This window comes from Crassostrea angulata, chromosome 8 (assembly GCF_025612915.1).
Source record: "Crassostrea angulata isolate pt1a10 chromosome 8, ASM2561291v2, whole genome shotgun sequence".
Taxonomy (NCBI): Eukaryota; Metazoa; Mollusca; class Bivalvia; order Ostreida; family Ostreidae; genus Magallana; species Magallana angulata.
Window position 1 is genome coordinate 8,241,512 of NC_069118.1, and position 12,071 is coordinate 8,253,582.

Here is a 12,071-nt window from a genome sequence, read left to right on the forward strand (position 1 = left end):
TTAAATTTTGGACAATATCAACGTACTTTGAAAATTTTTCAAGTGCGTTAAATTTTGGACCAAGTTAACCAACTGAAAAAAATAGAAAAAAAAAATAACTAGAGCAAAGCTCGTTGCAAAGCAACGAGTGGGTCTTCCGGTAATGTCGAAAGTAAAGCTAGAAGTTCCTGTACGAAGCAGAGTTCTTAAACCAAAAAACATAAGAAACTAAGACCAAAGAAATCGAATTATTCTTGGTACGAGTTAATAAAAATCCGAATGATACCAAGTACGAATTAACAAACCTTATCGATTTTAAGAACGACTTAGCAAATACAAATCCGAATCTGTAAAAGTAAGATTTATCAATTAGCGAATAATTTAGGTACGAGTTAATTTAACTCTGAACATAAAACTATTTTCTTAACCAAGAATGTGGAATCAGAATTTCCGGAAAAATCAATTTTTAAACCCCTATATCTCTGCATTGCATCGTCCGATTTTAGAACGGATTTCAGTTTTGAATTATGAATAATAAGCTCTTATTTTCTGTTATTGTGATTAATAACAAATTATCGCTAAAAAATAAGTTATAATGAAAAGACTTTGTAGCCATGTTGGCCCCTAGTTTGAGGGGTCAGCCCCTTTTTCTTGATATCAAATGAAAGGTCTTGTGAAAATATACATATTTTGTTCAACAAGTATTCACGAATTGTTAACTGTTCTAGAGATATTCGTAGAACTGTGTTTTAGGGGCCGACCCTTAAACTCCTTACCAGGGCCACCAACAAAATATTTATAGATCCCATATCGTTTTGAACATTATTTTGAGCAACTTTTCTTCTACAAGGCTTTTAAAAATATTTCTCCTTTTCTAGATATGGATGATCAAAGTTTTAGACATCTGGCCCCTTGAAACCCCTAATTACGTATCATATGACTTAGGTATGGTTAGGTATAGATGAACAGATGTACAATGAACATTTTTGGTTCTATAATTGATAACAAATTATTTTTCAGTAAAGATTTATTATAAAAAGACTTTAAGGCCCTCTTGGCCCCTTATTTGAGGGGCCAGCCCTTATTTCTTGATATTAAATAAAAGGTATTGTAAATATAAACACGTTTTGTTCAACAAGTGTTCAGAAATTGTTGACCGTTCTAAAGATCTCTGAACAAATGTGTTTAAGGGGCTGACCCTTGAAATCCTTACTGGGGCCACCAAAAAAATTTAAGGTAGCATATTGTTAAGAACATTATTCTAAGCATTGTTTGTTTTATAATGCTTATCAAAATATTTCTCCTTTTCTAGATACAAGGGATCAAAGTTTTGAACTTCTGGCCCCTTGAAACCCCTAATTACGTAACATATGACTCTGGCATGGTACTGTATAGATAAACAGATGTACAATGAACAGTTTTGGTTCTATAATTGATAACAAGTTATTTTTCAGTAAAGAGTTATTGCAAAAAGACTTTAGAGCCCTCTTGGCCCCTTATTTGAGGGGCCAGCCCCTTTTTCTTGAAATCAAACGCAAGTCCTAGATAATCTTAACAACTTTTGCATTACATGTCTTATCAAACTATTTACACATTAAAAGGTAGGGCCGATAATGTGCGAAAATTTCGTGAAAAAAATTGGTGCCAATTTTTAAGCTCGGGCGAGCTTCGCCGCCTTGCGCAATTTTCAAAATATCAAATAAATAGGATCATCTACAGACATTCATCTACTATCCCTGAAAGTTTCACGTTTCTATCGCAATTAGTTTTTGAGAAGTTACGTGGACAAAATGGTCCTTAAAAATTCACTAAATCCTCAAAATCTCAAACTGGAAGTGACGTCATCAGCCAGAAATTTTATAATATCAAATACTTTTAATGCTCAATACGTCCTGTAAATTTCATGCAAATCGGTCGTGTAGTTCACGAGAAATAGCGTTCGAAAAAAGTCAGAAAAAAAAATAATAAAAAATAAAACTAGAGCAAAGCTCGTTGCAAAGCAACGAGTGGGTCTTCCGTTAATGTCAGAAGTAACGCTGGATGTTACTGTAAGAAGCAGAGCTCTTAAACCAATAACAAGAGTAACGATAATAAAAAGATGAAAAAAATCGAATTATTCCTGGTACGACATAACAAAATCCGAATGATTTTAAGTACGAATTAACAAAAACCTTTCTGTTTTAAAGAACGACTTAACCAAAAAATCCGAATGTGTTCAAGTACGACTTAACAATTATTTTTGGCACGAGTTAATTTTACTTTGAACATAACGCTATTTTCTTAACCAAGAACGTGGAATCAAAATTTCCGGAAAACTCAATTTTTAAATCCCAATATAATTGTAATGCATCGTCCGATTTTAAAACGGATTTTAGTTTAAAATTAAGCATAAAAAAGCTTCGTTGTTGCTTTATGATTAATATCAAATTATTTGTGAGAAAAGAGTTATTATAAAAAGACTTAATAGCCTTTCAAGCCCCTAATTTGAGGGGTCAGCCCCTTTTTCTTGATATCAAATAAAAGGTCTTGCTATAAAACATATTGTATTCTACAAGTGTTCACAAATTGTAAAACTTTATCGAGATATCTAAACAACTGTGTTTTAGGGGCTGACCCTTTAACCCCTTATCGGGGCCACTAACAACAACATTTTTGGTATCATTTTGTTAAGAACATTATTTTGAACAACTTTTGTTCTACAGTGCTATTCAAAATATTTCTCCTTTTTCTGATATTAATGATCAAATTTTTCAACTTCTGGCCCCTTGAAACCCCTAATTACGTAACATATGACTAAGGTATTGTACTGTATAGATAAACAGCTGTACAATGAGCATTTTTGCTTCGATAATTAATAACAAAATATTGTTCAGTAAAGAGTTATTGTAAGAATACTTTAGAGCCATCTTGGCCCCTAATTTGAGGGGCCAGCCCCTTTTTCTTGATATCAAATAAAAGGTCTTGCAAATATAAACATATTTTGTTCAACAAGTGTTCAGGAATTGTTAACCTTTCTCAAGATATCTGTATAAATATGTTTTAGGGGCCGACCCTTAAACTCCATCCCGGGGCCACCAACAACAAAATTTTAGTATTCGTATTGTTGAGAACATTATTTTAAGCAACTTTTGTTCTACAGTGCTATTCAAAATATTTCTCCTTTTTCTGATATTAATGATCAAATTTTTCACTTTCTGGCCCCTTGAAACCCCTAATTACGTAACATATGACTAAGGTATTGTACTGAATAGATAAACAGCTGTACAGTGAACATTTTTGCTTCTATAATTAATAACAAAATATTGTTCAGTAAAGAGTTATTGTAAGAATACTTTAGAGCCATTTTGGCCCCTAATTTGAGGGGCCAGCCCCTTTTTCTTGATATCAAATTAAAGGTCTTGCAAAATTAAACAACTTTTGCATTACATGTTTTAACAAAATATTTATACATCAAAAGATATTACAGAAAATGTGCGAAAATTTCGTGAAAAATTTGGTGCTAATTTTCAGGTTCCGGCGAGCTTTGAGGCCTTGAGCAATTTTCATAATTGGAAGCATGGGGGTACATCTACATACATTGATCTACAATCCCTGAAAATTTCAAGCTTCTATCTTGATTAGTTTTGGAGGAGATGCGTGGACAAAATGACCCTTAAAAATTTACAAAAACGTCAATATCTGAAACCGGAAGTGACGTCATCATTTGAAAATTTTATAATATATAGCACCGATCATGCTTTATCAGTCCTGAAAATTTTGTGCATGTCGGTTGTGTCGTTTTTGAGAAATAGCGCTCCGAAAAAGTCAGAAAAAGAAAAAAAAGAACTAGAGCAAAGCTCGTTGCAAAGCAACGAGTGGGTCTTCCGATAATGTCGAAGGTAAAGCTAAAACTGTCTCTAAGAAGCAGAGTTCCTAAACCAATAAGTATAAGTAAATAAAACAAAAAGATAAAAAATCGAATTATTTTTGGTACGAGTTCACAAAATCAAAATGATTCTAGGTACGAATTAGCAATAACATTATCAATTTCAAGAACGACTTAGCAAATACAAATCCGAATGTGTTTAAGTACGATTTAACAATTATCGATATATTTTAGGTACGAGTTAATTAAACTATGAACATAACATTCTTTTCTTTACCAAGAATGTGGAATCAAAATTTCCAGAAAAGTCAATTTTCAAACACCTATATCTTTGTAATGCATCGGCCGATTTTAAAACGGATTTCAGTTTTACATTAAACTTAATAAGCTTTTATTTTTGCTTTTATGATTAATAACAAATTATCGCTCTAAAAAAGGTTACTATAAAAAGACTTTGTAGCATAGCCCTCCTGGCCCCTAATTTGAAGGGTCAGCCCCTTTTTCTTGATATCAAATTAAAGGTCTCGCAAATATAAACATATTTTATTCAACAAGTGTTCACGAATTATTAACCGTTATAGAGATATCGGAACAACTGTGCTTTAGGGGCCGACCCGTCAACTCCTTACTGGGGCCACCAACGAAAAATGTTTAGGTATCACATTGTTCACAACATTATTTTCAGCAACTTTTGTTATACAATGTTTTTCAAAATATTTCTCCTTTTCAAGATAATATTGATCAAAGTTTTGGACTTCTGGCCCCTTCAAACCCCTAATAATGTAACATATGACTTTAGTATGGTCCAGAATAGATAAACAGCTGTACAATGAACATTTTTGCTTCTATAAATAATAACAAATTATTTTTCAGTAAAGAGTTATTATATAAAGATTTTAGAGCGCTCTTGGCCCCTAATTTGAGGGGCTAGTCCCTTTTTCTTAATATTAAATAAAAGATCTTATTAATATAAACATATTTTGTTTAATAAGTGTTCAGAAATTGTTGACCGATTTGGAGATATCTTGACAACAGTGTTTTAGAGGCCGACCCTTAAACTCCTTACTGGGGCCACAAACCATAAATTTTAAGGTACCATGTTCTAAAGAACATTATTTTAAGCAACTTTTGTTCAACATTGCCTTTCAAAATATTTCTCCTTTTTAAGATATTAATGATCAAAGTGTTGGTCTTCTGGCTCCTTGAAACCCCTAATTACGTAACAAATGTTTAAAATAAGTACTGTGTAGATCAACAGCTGTACACTGAACATTTTTGCTTCTATAATTAATGACAAATTATTGCTCAGTTAAGAGTTAAAATTAAAAGACTTTAGAGCCCTCCTGGCCCCTAATTAAAAGGGCCAGCCCCTTTTTATTAAAACAAAACAAAAGCTCGTGTAAATCTTAACAACTTTTGCATTACATGTTTTAACAAATTATCAACAGGTTAAAAGATATTTTGCAAAACGTGTTAAAATTTTGCCAAAAATTTTGGTGCCAATTTTTGACCTCGGGCGAGCTTCGGCGCCGTGCGCATTTTCCACAATGTCAAATACAGAGGATCATCTACAGACATTTATCTACATATTCCTGAAAGTTTCACTTTTCTATACCCTTTAGTTTCAGAGGAGTTACGTGGACAAAATGGTCCTTAAAAATTCACAAAATCCTCAAAATCTCAAACCGGATGTGACCTCATCAGCTCAAAATTTTACATTCGCAAGCATGTTTTATGTTCTATCAGTCCTGTCAATTTGGTGAAAACCGATCAAATAGTTTTTGAGATATAGCTCTCGAAAAATGTCAGAGGAAAAATGTAGAATAATAATAAAAAGAAACCGTAGAATAACAAGAGGGTCTTCCGTTGGAAACGGAAGACCCTAATAATAAAGAAAAAGAAACCGTAGAATAACAAGAGGGTCTTCCGTTGGAAACGGAAGACCCTAATAATAATAAGGACTAGAGCAAAGCTCGTTGCAAAGCAACGAGTGGGTCTTCCGCTAATGTCGGAAGTAATGCTGGAAGTTCCTGTAAGAAGCAGAGCTCTTAAACCAATAACAAGAGTAATGATAATAAAAAGATGAAAAAAATCGAATTATTCCTGGTACTACTTAACAAAATCCAAATGATTTTAAGTACGAATTAACAAAAACCTTTCTGATTTCAAAAACGACTTAACAAAAAAATCCGAATGTGTTCAAGTACGACTTAACAATTATTTTTGGTACGAGTTAATTTTACTTTGAACATAACGCTATTTTCTTATCCAAGAACGTGGAATCAAAATTTCCGGAAAACTCAATTTTAAATCCCAATATTATTGTAATGCATCGTCCGATTTTAAAACGGATTTCAGTTTAAAATTAAGCATTAAAAAAGCTTCTTTGTTGCTTTATGATTAATATCAAATTATTGGTGAGAAAAAAGTTATTATAAAAAGACTTAATAGCCCTTCTGGCCCCTTATTTGAGGGGTCAGCCCCTTTTTCTTGATATCAAATAAAAGGATTCGCTAATTTAAACATATTTTGTTCTACAAGTGTTCACAAATTGTAAAACATTATCGAGATATCTAAACAACTGTGTTTTAGGGGCTGACCCTTTAACCCCTTATCGGGGCCACTACTAACAACAACATTTTTGGTATCATTTTGTTACGAACAATATTTTGAACAACTTTTGTTCTACATTGCTTTTCAAAATATTTCTCCTTTTTCAGATATTAATGATCAAAGTTTTCAACTTCTGGCCCCTTGAAACCCCTAATTACGTAACATATGACTTAAGTATGATACTGTATAGATAAACAGCTGTACAATGAGCATTTTTGCTTCTATAATTAATAACAAAATATTGTTCAGTAAAGAGTTATTATAAAAAGACTTTAGAGCCCCCTTGGCCCCTAATATGAGGGGCCAGCCCCTTTTTCTTGATATCAAATTAAAGGTCTTGCAAATATAAACATATTTTGTTCAACAAGTGTTCACAAATTGTTAACCTTTCTCAAGATATCTGTATAATTGTGTTTTAGGGGCCGACCCTTAAACTCCTTACCGGGGCCACCAACAACAAAATTTTAGTTTTCGTATTGTTGAGAACATTATTTTAAACAACTTTTGTTCTACAGTGCTATTCAAAATATTTCTCCTTTTTCTGATATTAATGATCAAAGTTTTCAACTTCTGGCCCCTTGAAATCCCTAATTACGTTACATATGACTAAGGTATTGTACTGAATAGATAAAAAGCTGTACAGTAAACATTTTTGCTTTTATAATTTATAACAAAATATTGTTCAGTAAAGAGTTATTGTAAGAAGACTTTAGAGCCATCTTGGCCCCTAATTTGAGGGGCCAGCCCCTTTTTCTTGATATCAAATTTAAGGTCTTGCAAAATTAAACAACTTTTGCATTACATTTGTTTACAAAATATTCATACATCAAAAGATATTACAGAAAATGTGCGAAAATTTCGTGAACAAATTTGGTGCTAATTTTCAGGTTCCGGCGAGCTTCGAGGCCTTGAGCAATTTTCATAATTGGAAGCATGGGGGTACATCTACATACATTCATCTACAATCCCTGAAAATTTCAAGCTTCTATCTTGATTAGTTTTGGAGGAGATGCGTGGACAAAATGACCCTTAAAAATTTACAAAATCGTCAATATCTGAAACCGGAAGTGACGTCATCATTTGAAAATTTAATAATATGTAGCACCGATCATGCTTTATCAGTCCTAAAAATTTTGTGCATATTGGTTGTATAGTTTTTGAGAAATAGCGCTCCAAAAAAGTCAGAAAAAGAAAAAAAAAAGAATAACTAGAGCAAAGCTCGTTGCAAAGCAACGAGTGGGTCTTCCGTTAATGCCGGAAGTAAAGCTGGGAGTCCTGTAAGAAGCAGAGTGTTCAAACCAATAAGAAGAGTAACTGAAATAAAAAGATGAAAAAAATCGATTTATTCCTGGTACGACTTAACAAAATCCGAATAATTTTAAGTGCGAACTAACAAAAACCTTTTTGATTTTAAGAACGACTTAACAAAAAATTCGGAATGTGTTCAAGTACGACTTAACAATTATTTTTGGTAAGAGTTAATTTTACTTTAAACATTACGCTATTTTTTAAACCAAGGACGCGGAAACAAAATTTCCGGAAAAATCAATTTTTAAACCCCGATTTCTCTGCAAAGCATCGTCCGATCTTAAAACGGATTTCAGTTTTAAATTTAGCTTAATAAAAGCTCATTTGCTGCTTTATGATTAATATCAAATTATTGGTCAGAAAAGAGTTATTATAAAAACACTTAGTAGCCCTTCTGGCCCCTAATTTGAGGGGTCAGCCCCTTTTTCTTGATATCAAATAAAAGGTCTCGCTAATATAAACATATTTTGTTCTACAAGTGTTCACGAATTGTAAACCGTTCTCGAGATATCTAAACAACTGTGTTTTAGGGGCCGACCCTTTAACCCCTTACTGGGACCACTAACAACAAAATTTTTGGTATCATATTATTAAGAAAATTATTTTGAAAAATTTTTGTTCTACATTGCTTTTCAAAATATTTCTCCTTTTTCAGATATTAATTATCAAAGTTTTGAATTCTGGCCCCTTGAAACCCCTGATTACGTAATATATGACTTAGGTATGGTACTGTATAGATAAACAGCTGTACAATGAACATTTTTGCTTCTATAATTAATAACAAATTATTTTTCAGTAAAGACTTATTGTATGAAGACATTAGAGCCCTCTTGGCCCCTAATTTGAGGGGCCAGCCCCTTTTTCTTGATATCAAATGAAAGCCCTTGTAATTTAGAACAACTTTTGCATTACATGTTTTAACAAAATATTTACACATGGAAAGGAATTACAGAAAATGTGCAAAAATTTCGTGAAAAAAATTGGTGCTAATTTTCAGGTTCAGGCGAGCTTCAAGGCCTTGAGCATTTTTCATAATTGGAAGCATGGGGGTACATCTACAGACATTCATCTACAATCCCAGAAAATTTTAAGTTTCTACCGTGATTAGTTTCGGAGGAGATGCGTGGACAATATGACCCTTAAAAATTTACAAAATCGTCTATATCTTAAACCGGAAGTGACGTCAGCATTCGAAAATTTAATAATATGTAGCGACGACGTTGTTCTGATACTCCTAAAAATTTCGTGCAAATCGGTTGAGTAGTTTTTGAGAAATGACGCTCCAAAAAAGTCAGAAAAAGAAAAAAAAGAATAATAAGAACTAGAGCAAAGCTCGTTGCAAAGCAACGAGTGGGTCTTCCGTTAATGTCGGAAGTAAAGCTGGAAGTTCCTGTAAGAAGCAGAGCTCTTAAACCAATAACAAGAGTAAATAAAATAAAAAGATGAAAAAATCGAATTATTCCTGGTACGACTTAACAAAACCCGAATGATTTTAAGTACGACTTAACAAAAACCTTTCTGATTTTAAGAACGACTTAACAAAAAAAATCCGAATGTGTTCAAGTACGACTTAACAATTATTTTTGGTACGAGTTAATTTTACTTTAAACATAACGCTATTTTTTAAACCAAGGACGCGGAATCAAAATTTCCGGAAAAATCAATTTTTAAACCCCGATATCTCTGTAATGCATCGTCCGATTTTTAAAAGGCTTTCAGTGTTAGATTCAGTTTAATAAGCTCTACAAAAGACATATTCATTTTTGATTTGATCAGAAAATTCATTTTTTCGAAAAATTTGTTTCACTTCCGGTTTCGACCGGAAGTGACAGATTTTCATTTCGAGCCTTATTACAGAGGTAAATCGACCAAATCATAACCATTGAAAATTTCAAGCCTCTTTCTTTAAACTTTTTTGAGAAACGCCGCGGACAAAATGACTTTTTTAAAATTTTAAAAATGACGTTACGTACAAAACGGAAGTGACGTTGTTAAGTTAACTTTAATATCTTTGAGCTATAATAGTTTTACATTATCTCTGAAAGTTTCATCAAAATCGGTTGGAAACTTTTTGAGTTATGAAGCCGAGAAGGAGTCAGAAAAAAAAAGAAAAAGTATAATAATAAAAAGAAACCGAAGAATAACAAGAGGGTCTTCCGCTGAAGACGGAAGACCCTAATAAAGAAAAAGAAACCGTAGAATAACAAGAGGGTCTTTCGTTGGAAACGGAAGACCCTAATAAAGAAAAAGAAACCGTAGAATAACAAGAGGGTCTTCCGTTGGAAACGGAAGACCCTAAAAAGAAACAATAGAATAACAAGAGGGTCTTCCGTCGGAAACGGAAGACCCTAATTTAACGTATTTAAAACGAGGATGGGGGTGGAGGTGGGGTTTAACCAAAGATACAGGTCAAATACTAGTGCATCATTTAATTGGTTACAAGAAGAAGGTCCCCTACCCCTCATTTTCCTTCCAAAACATATGATATTCAGCAACTTTGGGTAAACATTTAAGATCGGAAAAAGAAATATGTTCTGTATAAGTACATGCAGTGTTACTGAAAAAAAAAACGAGCTGGTCGAACAATAATTTCTCCATTGGTATGTAATGTTAATGAATCTATGTATTTCAGCAGTAACCCTCTTTTCGTATTCTAATCAAATAAATCACTTCAATAAAAGGATATTAACATTAACGAACATCAAATTATTATAAACTGAAAAATAAGCATTAGGATGTTGGTTAATTTTCTCGCACTGATCTTCTAAAAGATCATTTTTTTATAAACATAACTTATCCTTTTTTCACATCATATTTGCAATAAGCCATGCAGTTGAAATATATTATACATTGATCTCCATCATTCAAATATATAAATCATATTCGTTCGGACATAGCCCAATATACTAGATAAGAGGTAAATTTGCTGCATACTCACAAAAGGAAAACGCAGTTGCTAAGCGATGAAGTTTACATGTATGTCATATTGGATAATTCAAACCTCCCAAATTCTTTTTCTCTGTAAATAATTGTCTTATGAGAAAAAAAAAATTCTCATCCAGAAACTGTTCATCAAGTTGGCTGAGAATGCAATGAGTTCTTTTTTAAATATATCACATTTAGCTAAACAAGGTTGAAACAATCATTTATTGTATATAAAACTATCAACTATTTTCACTAAACCATGAACATATATTTTTTCAAAGTGCGTTAATATCGACGCTATCAACGCACTTTGAAAAAAAATATTTTTTTTTCAAAGTGCGCTGACTTGGTCCTAAAATTAACGCTCTTTGAAAAAATGTTTCAAAGTGCGTTGTTACAGCGCCTCCTGTTTAATTTTTTAGCATGTTAATGGTCCAACATCCAAGTTTTGTTAATTTCCTTTCAGCACATTTAATTATATACTTTAATGTGTATTTACACATTGATCTGCTAAATTCAAACTTAAATATTATATGATATATGAATATTTAGTACACTAAATCTATAAAATTTACATATTGTTCTGTATCATCCATCTTTAATCTCTAGCTGGCAAATTTAATGTATCTTATTCTGAACAATTTCATTTACTTAATGAATTGAGTTTGAAGTTTATGGACTGCGTAAATATCCTACTGAGCCTTGGCTAATGTGAAAGTATCAAAAGTACTGCTATGCATTCTTTCCTACTAGTATACTTGGAAGATAATTGTATCCTATACTCGTGCAAAATTTACAGATTAAAATGTAAATTTTATAAATTAATTAAAAGTGTCAATTTTACACTTTTTAAAGCAATATGAGCTGTATGTTTTAGAATTCTAATTTGCTGCAAGAACCTGCTAGTATGCTAAGTTTGCATGTAACTTAAACTTTTATGATAAATAAGATTTGTAAAAAACATTAATTTTTGTCAGAGGAAAGATTTCCCTTCTAAAGAATATATAGCAGTTCAATATTTGTAGAGGACGACAATCATTCTATTTTGCTTCAATTATAAGGCTTCTTAACGACTTTCCCCACAAAAATAAGGCCAACATGAAGTAAAGAAAACCATGATATTATTTGTCATCTTAGTAGAAAATAACATTTCCATAAAAAAATTTCAGGTTGAAAATTGTAGCTCATATTTCTTTAAAGGTACGAAAAAAAGAAGTGCCAATGTGGCTCTAATATGCTTCCTTTGCTACCCGAGCTAATCTACCTCGGCCTGCTCAACAAGGATCATATGTTTATGATGTGTATACACCTAACAGGTGCTTCCTACAGTCTATGTGAACTTCTTCTGTAGCAGATGATCTCCAATATTTATAATTATACC

General features: G+C 32.4%; 1 protein-coding gene across 1 annotated transcript in view; it reads left to right on the forward strand.

The window, feature by feature from the left end:
- LOC128159042 (uncharacterized) overlaps positions 1 to 12,071 on the forward strand; it is a 43,949-nt gene that overhangs the window by 1,252 nt on the left and 30,626 nt on the right. The window lies entirely within an intron of this gene.